Source organism: Protomyctophum bolini (assembly GCF_963924005.1).
Source record: "Protomyctophum bolini genome assembly, chromosome: 1".
In the NCBI taxonomy this organism is placed as follows: domain Eukaryota; kingdom Metazoa; phylum Chordata; class Actinopteri; order Myctophiformes; family Myctophidae; genus Protomyctophum; species Protomyctophum bolini.
The window spans coordinates 51,049,170-51,061,813 of record NC_137862.1 but is presented as its reverse complement, the minus strand read 5'-3'; positions in this window follow the sequence as shown (position 1 = coordinate 51,061,813).

Sequence of the window (12,644 nt, the reverse complement as noted above, 5' to 3'; positions counted from 1 at the left end):
GTTATTTGGGAAGGGAAATGTGCTGCAAGGGGCTGATGGCATTTCCACTCCATCTTCTGGATGAATGTGTTTCTCTCTTCGCTGTCAAGATGGAAAAGTTGCAACACCAAAGGTAGAGAACCACCAGAATCAGAATGCATATAGCTATAATGGCAGCCATGATGTCCTGACCTATATATAATCGCTCCAAGCACTTGCATATACCGTCGGAAGGGCAGGGGTGTATACGTGTACAACGTCTCTCACGTATGGCTAAGAGAGTCTAAAGATATACCACTATAGAGGCGTATATTTTCTGTTCAGTTTTCAAAATATATTCCCTTCAAAAGCTGTGAGCACAAATATTCTGACGCACGTGGTATCCGTTGTAACACTTTAGTGAAGTAAAGGCAAAAAATACAAGTGGTACAAAATGTCTCAATAAAGTTACATGGTGAGATAACATGAGAGTGGTTACTGTGTTAGAAAAAATATGTGCTCTCTCTTCTGCAACTTCACAGCTTCTGACAAGCTCAAACAGGAGGACAGGAGGGTAACTTAGACATCAAAGAAAAGGAGCACCAATCACAAGCATTCAATCAAGACTGACCAATCTAAGCAAGGCAGTAAAAAGAGTACTCTGCTGCACTAATTAAGTGATCACACTGTTGCATAGAATAGGCAATCAACATCAAAGCAATTTAGGTCATCATGACATGACCTCATAAAGTGGCTCTTACAACCACAGTAAGGACTCTCTCACCCTCTCACCTTTAGAAGTACAATTGTTCTCATTATCACCTGCCTCGATTGAAGTGTCAAAATTACGTACAGGCTGGTTAAAATGTACTTTATGAAAGGGGGAAATTGACCATGCATTGGAACATACTATAGTCATTAAACGGAAATAGCCGATTTGCTCGTAAGTTCTCCATTCATTGTCAATTGCATTTAATTGCGTTTGTTATAGGACACAAATCTACACTAGCTGAATATAATAGCTATGGCGCCACAAAAAATATTTGATTAAGCTTATTAGGCTTACTAATTGGCATAATAACAATTAATAAATATAGCTGCAAGCAGCGATAAGACGGGACCAAGCAATTTAGAAAAAGCACACCCGTGTGAACTGAGCGGTGCAGGCTGCTCAACGCCACTGTTGGTTGGCTGCAGTTATAGTGCTCAATGTGAATTGACCTTTTAGGCTGCTCAACACCAGTGCCACACTAGTGCCATCAAACTCAGCTTTTTCTATGCAACGGCAGAGTCTGTTCTCCTATACGGCAGTGAATGCTGGACCCTGAAGTCAACCCTGCAGCAGTGAATGTTGCATGGACTAATTAACATTGATTGATTGATTGATTGAAATATGTATTAACAGTTTGCAGAATTACAGTACAAACTCAATACAAAGACTGTTAACTGTGAGTGGACGACCCAATTAAGCATTTGGGGTCCACCATGTTCAATTCATCAAACATTTAGAGACGTACAAATAGACACTTCTATATAGTTAAAGAACAGAACAGGAATTCATCATAAAGGAAGCAAAAAGAGAAAAGAAACATATACAGTGAGGGGGAAAAGGGGGGGGATTCAGATTTTACGGGGGCCGGTTTCGAATTGCAGCCGTCCGTAGGTGCCCTTTGAGAGCGGTTTTGAAGGAGTCAAGGGATTCACATGTCAGCAAGAGTACACATGTTACCAACAACAATCTGTATGATGGAATGCCATTATGCCACGGGTGAGCCACAAAATAGCAGCCAGGACAATGAGACTATAGCAGGACACTGCCAAAGACACCAAGAGCTGCCAGGCAGCAAACTGGGAACCAACTAGGGATGCAAATGATCGATTAACCGGTTAGTTGAAAAACATGCAGAAAAATGTGTTGACACATTTGTTACTTGCAGGCTGGATTATTGCAACGAGTAGGCTGCCCCAAGACTTTCCAGCTCGTCCGGAAACTAAGAAGATATATTGTTCTACCTCATTAGCTTCTCTGCAGAATATAATTTAAATTTCTCCTCTTAAAGAGCTCATTGTGCCTTATAAGCCTATACTAGTACGCTCACAGAGTCACAGTACTGTACTGTATAGGCCACTGTAGGTTTTCTCTTGGTTCCTATAGAATATCTAGAGAAGAATGTGAGGCAGAGCCTTAAACTATCAGGCTTTAAACCATCAGGCACTGTGGAAACTTATCCAACACAACCTCTCCAACCTTTATGTTATAGACTAAAAACTATAAAGCATTGTTAGACAAAAGGCTATTTGACTCACCAAAATCAGTATAATTCTGCCATTCTGTAACACATCTTTTGTTGTGAAGCAACTCTGGTTGTGTTAATATGTGCTATATAAATAAAGATTGATTTGATTTGATTTGATCTGCCTAAAAAAATCGAGTTATCTCTATATTGTAAATCACAATCTGACCTGAAGTAGATCCACACAGGAACAAAACATTGTCTATACTTATATTAAATAAAGAAGCCTTTCTTTACCATGGCCATATTTGCACTGCAAATTCCAGATCATTGAGATGTTGTTTCCGTCCATCCAACCAAAAGGTTGAATTTAGAAAAATCACACCTGTGTGAACTGAGCGGTGCAGGCTCAGTAAAGTGTACGTTACTATGGGTAGATACACCCGTCCTAAAACGGTCTACGGAGCCTCAGTGTAATGCATTATACCTGTAGCTTGGCATAGGGAAACAATAAAACAGTAGTCCATATATATATATATATATACGTCTGGCACGTTGACCGATGATAGGACCTGGGAAAAAAGAAATAGCCATTCACAAGGTATTGATTAATTATTGTGTTTACTCTGACGTATTGTTATTCTACAAAGAATGCAATGATGAATTAAAAGGTCAAAGTGTACGGCTGGCTATATAAGCCTTGCATCTCTCGCCTTAATATAATGTTCTTTTCCCCCCCACCTTTGATGGTGCATCTCAGCAGATTAAAAACGTCCCAGAGGACAGGGAGAGTAGCATGCTTTCTCTTTAAGTCTCTTCCCCCTGCCAGGCCAAGAGCAAACCCGCAGCCACACTATTGATCACGAACGAGGTGGTTTCCACCTCGGCTCGCAGCCTCATTTAGACCAGCAGCCTCGTTGTTTCCAAATGAAACGTGCGACAGCAGCCTCATGTGGATTGGATCCAAGCCACTGTGTGGGTCGTCCCCTCCCTATTCAAGGGCTTTTTCACTGTGCATTCCTTCAAAGCCTTTCCACGGCCCCCACCAAGCAGAATTTTAAACAGGGCGATCAGTGAAACGCAAAGAAATAATGACAAAAGGCAAGGGCTCTCTCTCTCTCTGCATTTAGATTGGCCGTGGGGAAATAAGGCTGGTGACAGCACTTTGAGATGTCTGACTAATGCTACAAACTTTGCCTTTACATCTGAAAGAATTCCTCATGTACAAATTGCACAATGTGATAAATAGGAGACAGAGGCCCATAATGAGTACAATTGTGATGTCTTATTGTCTTATTTGTCAGCATCTGATTGCATTGCTATCATGGGATTGAATTTAAGTGCCATTGTTACCCTGCTGAAGGCATCAATCGTCACAACAAATTACATTAGCCTATTATGAAATAAACTATTTCCATAATGTCAACGAAGCTATAAAACAGTACCAGAGGTTTTTTTTAACGAAAACGTATGACTTTAACTGCTGACTTGTGTCAGCAACAGCACTTAACAAAATTGACTAGATAACATGAGCAAGCTTTGGTGGATAGCTCTTAAGTAGTCCAACAGACAGTCCAAACTAGCAACAGTGAATGGATAGTGTGTATCGGCTGTCAGCCATATAGACTACTTGTTCCATTCATATTATCATGGTTACACTTTTCCGTCATGAACCAACATGTGAAACTTCACATGTTGTCCAAAACAGACAACATATGGTGCTATTAGACTGATGTGCAGTGTTTATTTTGACAGCAAATGATGAATTAGTTTTAGTCAGTCAGAGTCAAATTGAATTCAGTTTTAGTCATATTTAAGTCACGTGAAATGTTACTAGTGTTTATAGTCTAGTTGCAACCGTATACAGTAGGTCGCAGATTATTGATAATGTATAGGTTGCAGAATACTATGAAAAACTGCAAAACCTGTCAGTCAGTCCGTCCGTCCGTTACACCACCATATATGGCCGTCAGTCCGTCACACCTCGTGACACGCTCCATATTTATGGCCGTCTCCATATACTGTATGAAGATCACGACGCTGACCTCATCAATCCCCTGGATAGCCGTACATGGAGAAGACTGGATCATCACCTAGATCTGCATACAGTATATATGGAGCCGGAAATTAAAGCCCGGCCCTACGGGGGCCCTAATTGGGCCCTAAGTGGGCTGGCCCGAGGCCCTGACTTGCCTTACTAATTAGCACACATTTTAGGCCCACGGGCGAGGTCGCTTCTCGCCCTCAGGTGTTTGGTACTGGTTTTAGTCGAATAAATATAAGATACTTTTTAGTTCTACTGGATTTCTCCTCCACTAGTCGTTCCCTAACAATTCAGTCTAGTTTTTATTTTATATTTAGTCTTAGTTTTAGCCACCATGTAGCTTAGTTTTTATTTCGTTTTTGTCTGTGAAAAAAAAAAAAAAGGTAGTCGACGGACATTTTCCGTCATAGTTTTAGTCGACCAAATGAACAGTGCTGACGTGGTACATAAAGTGGGCCTATACTTCCGCCAGCGGTGGTGCAGGTAATGAGAGAGAGAGTATTCATTAAGCTTACAGATACTAAATGTCAAACCAGCAGCCTCTGGAGAGTCTGGCATTTGGTGGCTTAAGCCCCCTGACAGAGGCAGTGCTGGCATCACTAAAAAGCCATTTTAATTAATATAATGACCACTCTATCATGTTTTTTTTTCCATTTGATTATTTTATATACCGTATTCTAAAAGTATAGTCATTCATTTAGTGAAAACTAAACTAATAAATATTCGATAAACAAAAAGGGGACAATTCGTTTTATACTATAAGACTTGTCTCTAAAAATGCAAGCTGTCATACACACAGCCGAGTTAAGAAGTAAAAGCGTGACAGCAGCACAAATTGCATGGCCACCAGCGCTATTCAGAAAGATCACCTGCCTCTCAAGTGTTAAAAGAAGGTAATGTTCCTCGCCAAATTCTATTTCCTGCAATTCTGCTGTATTCCGTAACAAAGAGGCAATTTCATCCTGATGTGTTAAAGGCAACGTGCTGCAGCTTCCCTATATTCCCACCTCTTAGCCGAGTAGCAGACACATTACAATGCTGTATGGCGGGGACGCGTTGGTTTTGCTTGAGTGGAGCAGGAAAAAATAAACTAAGAAGCCACCAGTCCGGTGACATTGTCTTTACAGGGAAAGGTACAGGGAGGCTGGTTATATAAGCCCATCTCCTGTGGGATTCACACTGTACATGTAATACTGGATGCTTAGAAACCCTAAGGTACCACACACACACACACACAGCTGTTGCTGATTAAGGTAACTCGGTCAGTGACCTTGAATGTTGTTCACAAGTCAGAGAAAGAGAGAGAGAGAGAGCAGTAAAAACAATGAAGGCAGAGAGAGACATCCCCCATTAATAACCGCCATGGACAATCAAATGTATCCACAATAAATCAAAAGGACTATCTTATCTACACACTTGAAGATCACTGCATAGAAACTCTATAAAGTATTTACCCATTTCAACCATCAGCAAGTCTGTAACAGATAACGGCACAGACCTGACCTGGCAAGGGCCAATCTTGAGGTTAAAGTCAAATGTCTGTAGTAGACACATGGATTCTATTATTTTAGCTGCCGTTAAAACAGCAGCTAAAATCATTGGCAGCACAGAATGACCCAGTCTCCATAACATCTACACCACTCGTTGTATGAAAAAAGCCCACAACATCACGGAAGACACCAGCCATCCCGCAAATACCCTGTTCAAACCACTCCATTCCAAAAAAACGCTACCAGAGCATCAAATCTCGCATCTTTTCGTCTTTTTCTTGCACTGTAGATGTTTGTTTCCTGTATATGTAAGACTGAGAGTGCTCTGAGCAAAATAAATGTCATTGTATTGTTATACTCTGTATCTATACACATGACAAATAAACCTGAACCTGATTCATTCCTACACTTGGATGTTAGCATTTGTATTGCACAGCCCAAATGTTGACTGAAACCCAGGGTGCCTTATCCCATTCTGACCGGGCACCCATTTTGGTGTTGGCATCATGTTATGCTTTAGCTATTGAAAAATAGCAGATCTACAAGCTCATAGCGCGCCACCGAGTGGCGCGCTACGAGCTTGTAGGTCTGCTATTTTTGAAAAATCGAAGAGCGACTGACATTTTTAGAATCTGATCTCAGGTCAGAATGGGTTCATCAGACCAGTTGTGTGTCCAGTGGAAACCTCGTATGAATCTGATCTCAGGTCAGAATGGGTTATCTATGAATGTCGGCCTCCCTGGCAATGAGTGGCTGAGTGCCGCTGCTTTTCCATGCAGTTATTATGGCACACTGCGGGACAACACGCCGGCCCTGGTTGAGAGCTACGATCTCAGACAAAAAAAGGGAAATGAAGGTCCCTTCCACCAGTGACGTAGAGTCTGTGGGGGCCAGGGCCACCATGAGGATTTTCGGGGGAATTCCTAAATTTTTAACACCTCTTCATGGCCCCACCCAAGGACTCAAATGCTAATCGGGTTTCTTTTGTTTTCACCTAGCCAGGTAGGTATAAAATAATGCCTATATACAGTACTGTGCTCTGCTCTGCTTACGTATTTTCATTCACAATGAAACCACCACCAGCTAAGAAGGTCTTCGTCCAGAGAAAGCTATACAGTTCGCCAACTTTACCAATCTGTAAATAAAAGTTCCAGCGTTCGTCCCTGCCTTCCACCATTCCATCCATATGTAAATGCTGTACTGTACAGTACACACAGTATGGTCACCGCAGGGTCTTTGTTTATATTATGATTATTCAAAACATAACAAATAATATCACATTTGAGTTATATATAAATAGCTCCACCAGAGAGCTCCAGACTTCCCTCTCCAGAGCAACATCAGTGACTTCCTACTGGGGGATTCCGAGACGTTCCAAGGCCAGTGAGTCGATGTTGTAAATGTCTCAATACTGAAACGATCAGTGAAATTCTGCCCTGTATTTAGGTCATAATTATACCAAACACTAATCTTGAAAAAAGTATATAATCTATCCTTGAACCTTGACTGAATAATAAGTTCTAGTGCAGGACATGGATTGTGGAGGAAAGCTTCAATTCATTGTATATATAATTTATTTTAACTAACTAAATGGTAAATCACAGTTTACAGTTATAAGAGGACTTATTAATTTCAATATGAGTTCATAAAATTTTAGTTTTTTTCCCCTCTCAAAATCTTAGTTCTAAACATCCAGTAGAGAATGTTAGTTCTACAAACCAGTAGAAAGTCTGGTTGGCCTGTAGATGAAATGGTTAGTAAACAATTCAACTGTATTTGTATCTTATCTATAGTTCTTCATCATCCGATCCAGTATTGTTATTATACTATCATCATCGATGTTACTAAAAGTAGAATAAAGTGGCATCAGGAAAACAGACCTGGACGGTTGGTTTGCCGTTCTGCATTCATGTGCGAACTGCAGAAGTGACAGTTTGAATAATTACAAGTTCGATCAGCATCACAAATGAATAGGATGCTCCACCAGGTATAACGCTGCACAAGGATTACCATGACATTCTTACGCCTGAGTTGTATACTTGATTGCTTGTGGGGTCACGCACCAAAAATATCTGTGCACACGCGTGCACAACTACTACAATTTGCAATTACAATTACGGCATTTAGCAGGCGCTAAACCTGAGATCAGATTAAAAAAAAAGATCTCTTCTACATCCTCACAGTTTTCTGAAAAAGCTATGTTTCTATGTCAGTCGTTCTTCGATTTTTCTAAAATAGCAGACCTATACAAGCTCATAGCTTATCAAGGTCTACATAAATTGTTATCTAAGCTACATAAGTTGAGTCTTTGCATAAGGTCGCCGGGGCTACAGGTACAAATGGATTGAGGTAATTGAGGTAATTTGGCGACCCCCAATTACAGTACGAGTTGTAGGAAAGCAATCCCACGGTCCCATTGTCCGTGTGACAGCAGCATATATGCGCCCAAGGACTGTCTTTCTCATAATGGTTTTAATGCACATTGGCTCTGCAAGGCGAAGTGCTGATAACAGCCCTCCCGTTTATCTGAAGATCAACTAGCATGCAGCTCAGTGACAATCGAACAATACATATGCACTATGTAAAGGCAGTCTGTGGGACACATGCTCAAAAGACAATCCATAAACAATGAATAATGAGGCAACACAAGATATCAGAGTTATAGAGTATAAGGATTTCACTCGAGTAAGGAGAAAGACTTACACGACCTGTTCATGTATGGAAACCCCAGTCTGACTCCCAGAATGGAGAAAGCCAACAGCTTTTATACTTCACTCCCACACGAACAACCCCCAACATATAGCCTCAAGGCGTTCACCAAATGGGACAGTGACATCGTAAACAAACAGCCGAACAGCACCAAACTGTAACTTCTGTAACTTGTATTATTAGATGTTTATCCCTAAATTTCCACGACAAGCTCAGTGACAATCGAACAATACATATGCACTATGCACTGACTTTTTCACTACCACTACTTTGGGCTATATACCAATTCACAGTGCCCTTCACCCTTTTTTTCACAGCGTGTACAACGTATTTTGTTAACTTCTGTAGCTCAGTTTCCATGGCAATATTTTGAATATTCTGTTCATTCTGTGTACCGCACACAGATATGTATGAGGAGGAAAGCAACTTTTCCCCAAATACCAAACTTGTGATGTGAGATACCCAAGTGTGTATGCCAGCTCTCTAACTATATTGAACTGCTAGTGGTAAACTTTCTCCATCCATGATTTCACCTCGCATGAAAATATAGCGAGGAATAATATGCCCAGGCCACAGTCTGAAAGTTCATACACCTTTAGCTGACTGAACTGACACATTTGGTTTGTTTCATCTGGAAGCAAACAATCCCTGGCTGAGATCAGACAAGGTGAGACTGTAGCGATCCGACCCAAAATGTAAAGGAAAAGAAGGGAAAAAAAGCAGGGTTGATGATCAATACATGCATGCTGCAAAGACTGACATCTCGTCTATCTTTGTTCACCTGTCCACACTGTTGGCCGAGCTTTTGCCAGCAGGCTGGCGCGGCCGTGATACTGTCAGAATATCCTTTGACTTGCTGAGTGTTGACATAAACAATCAATAGCAACTATACTGCCTTCTCCCTGCAGGTCCCTGCCAGGATTAGGAAGTGTCTTGCATAATAGACAAGAGTTTCTGCACTCTCATCTGCAAGATGTCCAGAGGAATATTGACTGTAGCAGAGATATATGACTTCACCATCTGTTCATGTATGCATGCAAGCGTCTGTGAAAATCGGATTGAATGCAGGTAGTTTTGGTGACAGTATCCTCATATGAACTGTGAGCGAGCGTACAAGATAGAGATAACCATCCCACATTTGGTCCTTCTTATTCAAAAGGTAAGAGGTGCTTTGAATCAATAGCGCTCTTCACAATCGTTATTCTGATTGCAAACAATCAGACAATCAATCATCAAGTGTGTTGACTTTATGTTGCACAGCAGGCGACTTCTCAGTAGCTGACATTTGAATAATCAAACAAGCCCATGCGGTACGTTTCTGCTCCTCTGCAGGAGGAAGCCAGTGAAAAACAACAAGAAATGAATCGCAGGAAAAAAGCAACATCCCCCCTACATAAAATGTCAATGCGCACGCGAAGATTGATGGTGTTGTATCACAGAGCTGTTCGGAAACCCCAAAGCCTCAACTGCACCTTGAGCACAACTCTAAGCTTTTCTTTCATACCGTGTACATTATCACACACAGGTGGTATGAATAAATTGATTGAAATCTGACTTTATGTGGCTCAGTACACTGATTGGATTTTGACTGACTTGAACCCTTTTCAGCTTTAACTGAAAAAGGTGAATTTTAAATTTCATTAGACACAATCTGCAGAAACTTTGTGTTGGATGTTTCTGGATATATATATATATATATATTTTTTTTTCTTCTTTTTTTAAATAATCATAAACTAATTACTAGCAAACTGAATATAGTGCTATGTCAAATTTGTCTTTGTGTGTACTGTGTAGTGGTGAGTGGTGACTACTACTAACCCTATAGGATGTTTCTCAAACATCACCAATGTTTGTCTAAAGTAGCGCAAGTGATATATTTTTGTTTAAAACATAGGGGTGTGTGTGTGTGTGTGTGTGTGTGTGTGTGTGTGTGTGTGTGTGTGTGCCCCTAAAGACATATCATTTAAATATGAAGCTATTTCTGGCATTTGCTATTTGAATTAAGGTGACTTGATCGATTGACATAAAAAGGGCTCGTCAGCTCAAACCCACAATGCAATACTTTGTTTTCAAGAGTGTTGCGCACCAACGTCAGTAGCATTACGAAGTTATATACGAAGTTAAAAACCCTATACCAATTCCATTTACCCCGTCTATTTCCCATTCCAAGTGTGTCGGTCTAATATGTAACAACAGCGCCGGCTATTCCAAAGCCCCCATCGGGTGCATTTTTTAAACTATTTTCAGCAATGGGATAATATTTCTTTTGTGGGTGGATCTTGTTGAGCTGGTCATTTTGAAAGTAGCTCTCAAGTCAAGAAAGTGTGGGCACCCCTGATTCCATATCATACAATAACAGTAATGTTGTGCTCACATTCAACATCATCCATTAACCCATTCTGACCGGGAACCCATTTTGGTGTCAGCATCATGTTATGCTTTAGCTATTGAAAAATAGCAGATCTAGGTCTGCTATTTTAGAAAAATCGAAGAGCGACTGACATTTTTTTGAATCTGATCTCAGGTCAGAATGGGTTGATCAGACCAGTGTGTGTCCGCAGTGGAAAACCTCGTATGAATCTGATCTCAGGTCAGAATGGGTTAACACGTACAGTACGTCCCTCCCAATCAATGTGATCTATTACATCGCATTACCCACACACTGTACATCATTTCCAGTTCATATATTATAGAACGCTATAAGAACGGGTATAAGGCCCTAGTTATATTAATAATATATTTTATTCCAACCAGTACAGGCAGGATTCAAGCCAGCCCTGCACTCCAGACAGTGAAACAGCCCTTCTCACAGTCACAGAGGCACTACCATGCTGCTCCGCGGCTGCCACACTCTCTCCAGGTCTCCCTCTTGACTCTGAGAGCATTTATAAAGTCATCCACCAGCTTTTCCTAGAAAGCCTATCTGACCTATAGTATCACTAGGACCCCCGCCTCAAGGCAGGCCTATAATGGCCGCCTCCTTTTCGATCCCTCCACTGTTTACTCTTGACTGTCATTTCTGCTCACGAGCTGAGCACTTTGGCCAACAGCTTGGCCAACAGTGTGGACAGGTGAACAAAGATAGACGAGATGCCAGTCTTTTCAGCATGTATGTATTGATCATCAACCCTGCTTTTTTTCCCCTTCTTTCCACAGTCTTTACATTTTGGGTCGGATCGCACAGTCTCACCTCGTCTGATCTCAGCCAGGGATTGTTTGCTTCCAGATGAAACAAACCAAATGTGTCAGTTCAGTCAGCTAAGGTGTATGAACTTTCAGACTGTGGCCTGGCATATTCCTCGCTATATTTTCATGCGAGGTGAAATCATGGATGGAGAAAGTTTACCACTAGCAGTTCAATATAGTTAGAGAGCTGGCATACACACTTGGTATCACTTTAGATTTTTCCCCCCTCTGTCCGTGTCACCCTGCCACACAGGTTGAAGAATATATATATCACTGTCTGCACGTCTGTCCAAATCCGTTTTCTGCCTGGCCAAAATCCATACACTTATAGGACAAAAACAAGACCTGGGAACTATTAGCGGACAGTGGATTGGCCGTTGCGCGTATAGAGCGCGAACCTCAAGCACCCATTCGAATGCGAATGCGTGCCTTTCAGCCTTTGTATCCTATACTGTCTGGCAGGTATATCTCTTTGAAAACCTTTAGTGCTATACTGATTGTGCCCGGGGTTGGACGACAATTAACACATCGTGCCTGCCCAAAATGTAATTCCTGGAAACGCCACTGGTCTGGATAACATCTCAGCCTTTAGAGTATATATATTAATAGAGACGGCACCCGGAGGGTAACCTGAGGCCAAAATGGACATAGTGGCCGAATTTGGTATTGCAGCTCGAGCCATGCAGCGCTGGTCCGTCCGTTGACTATCATTGCGCACGTTCACGTTATGGGGCAGTGACACGTGAGCGCCGTTTCATACGTGAACGCGTGCAATGATATAGTCAACGGCCAGCGCGTTAACTTAAAGGGACACTTCACCCTTTTTGCAAAAAGATATATGTTAATGACGTTTAGAAGCTTTAGAACACTCTCCTGGGGGTCTTTATGTGTGTAATATGTGGTTTTAGATATTTTAGATTGTAGCAGTGAGCCTGTTGTCTCTGATGTCATGGACACTGGGCTCACTTCCTTCCTGGACTACATGTTGTCTCAGTAAGACAGCTCTCCCTCCGATCCACAAGG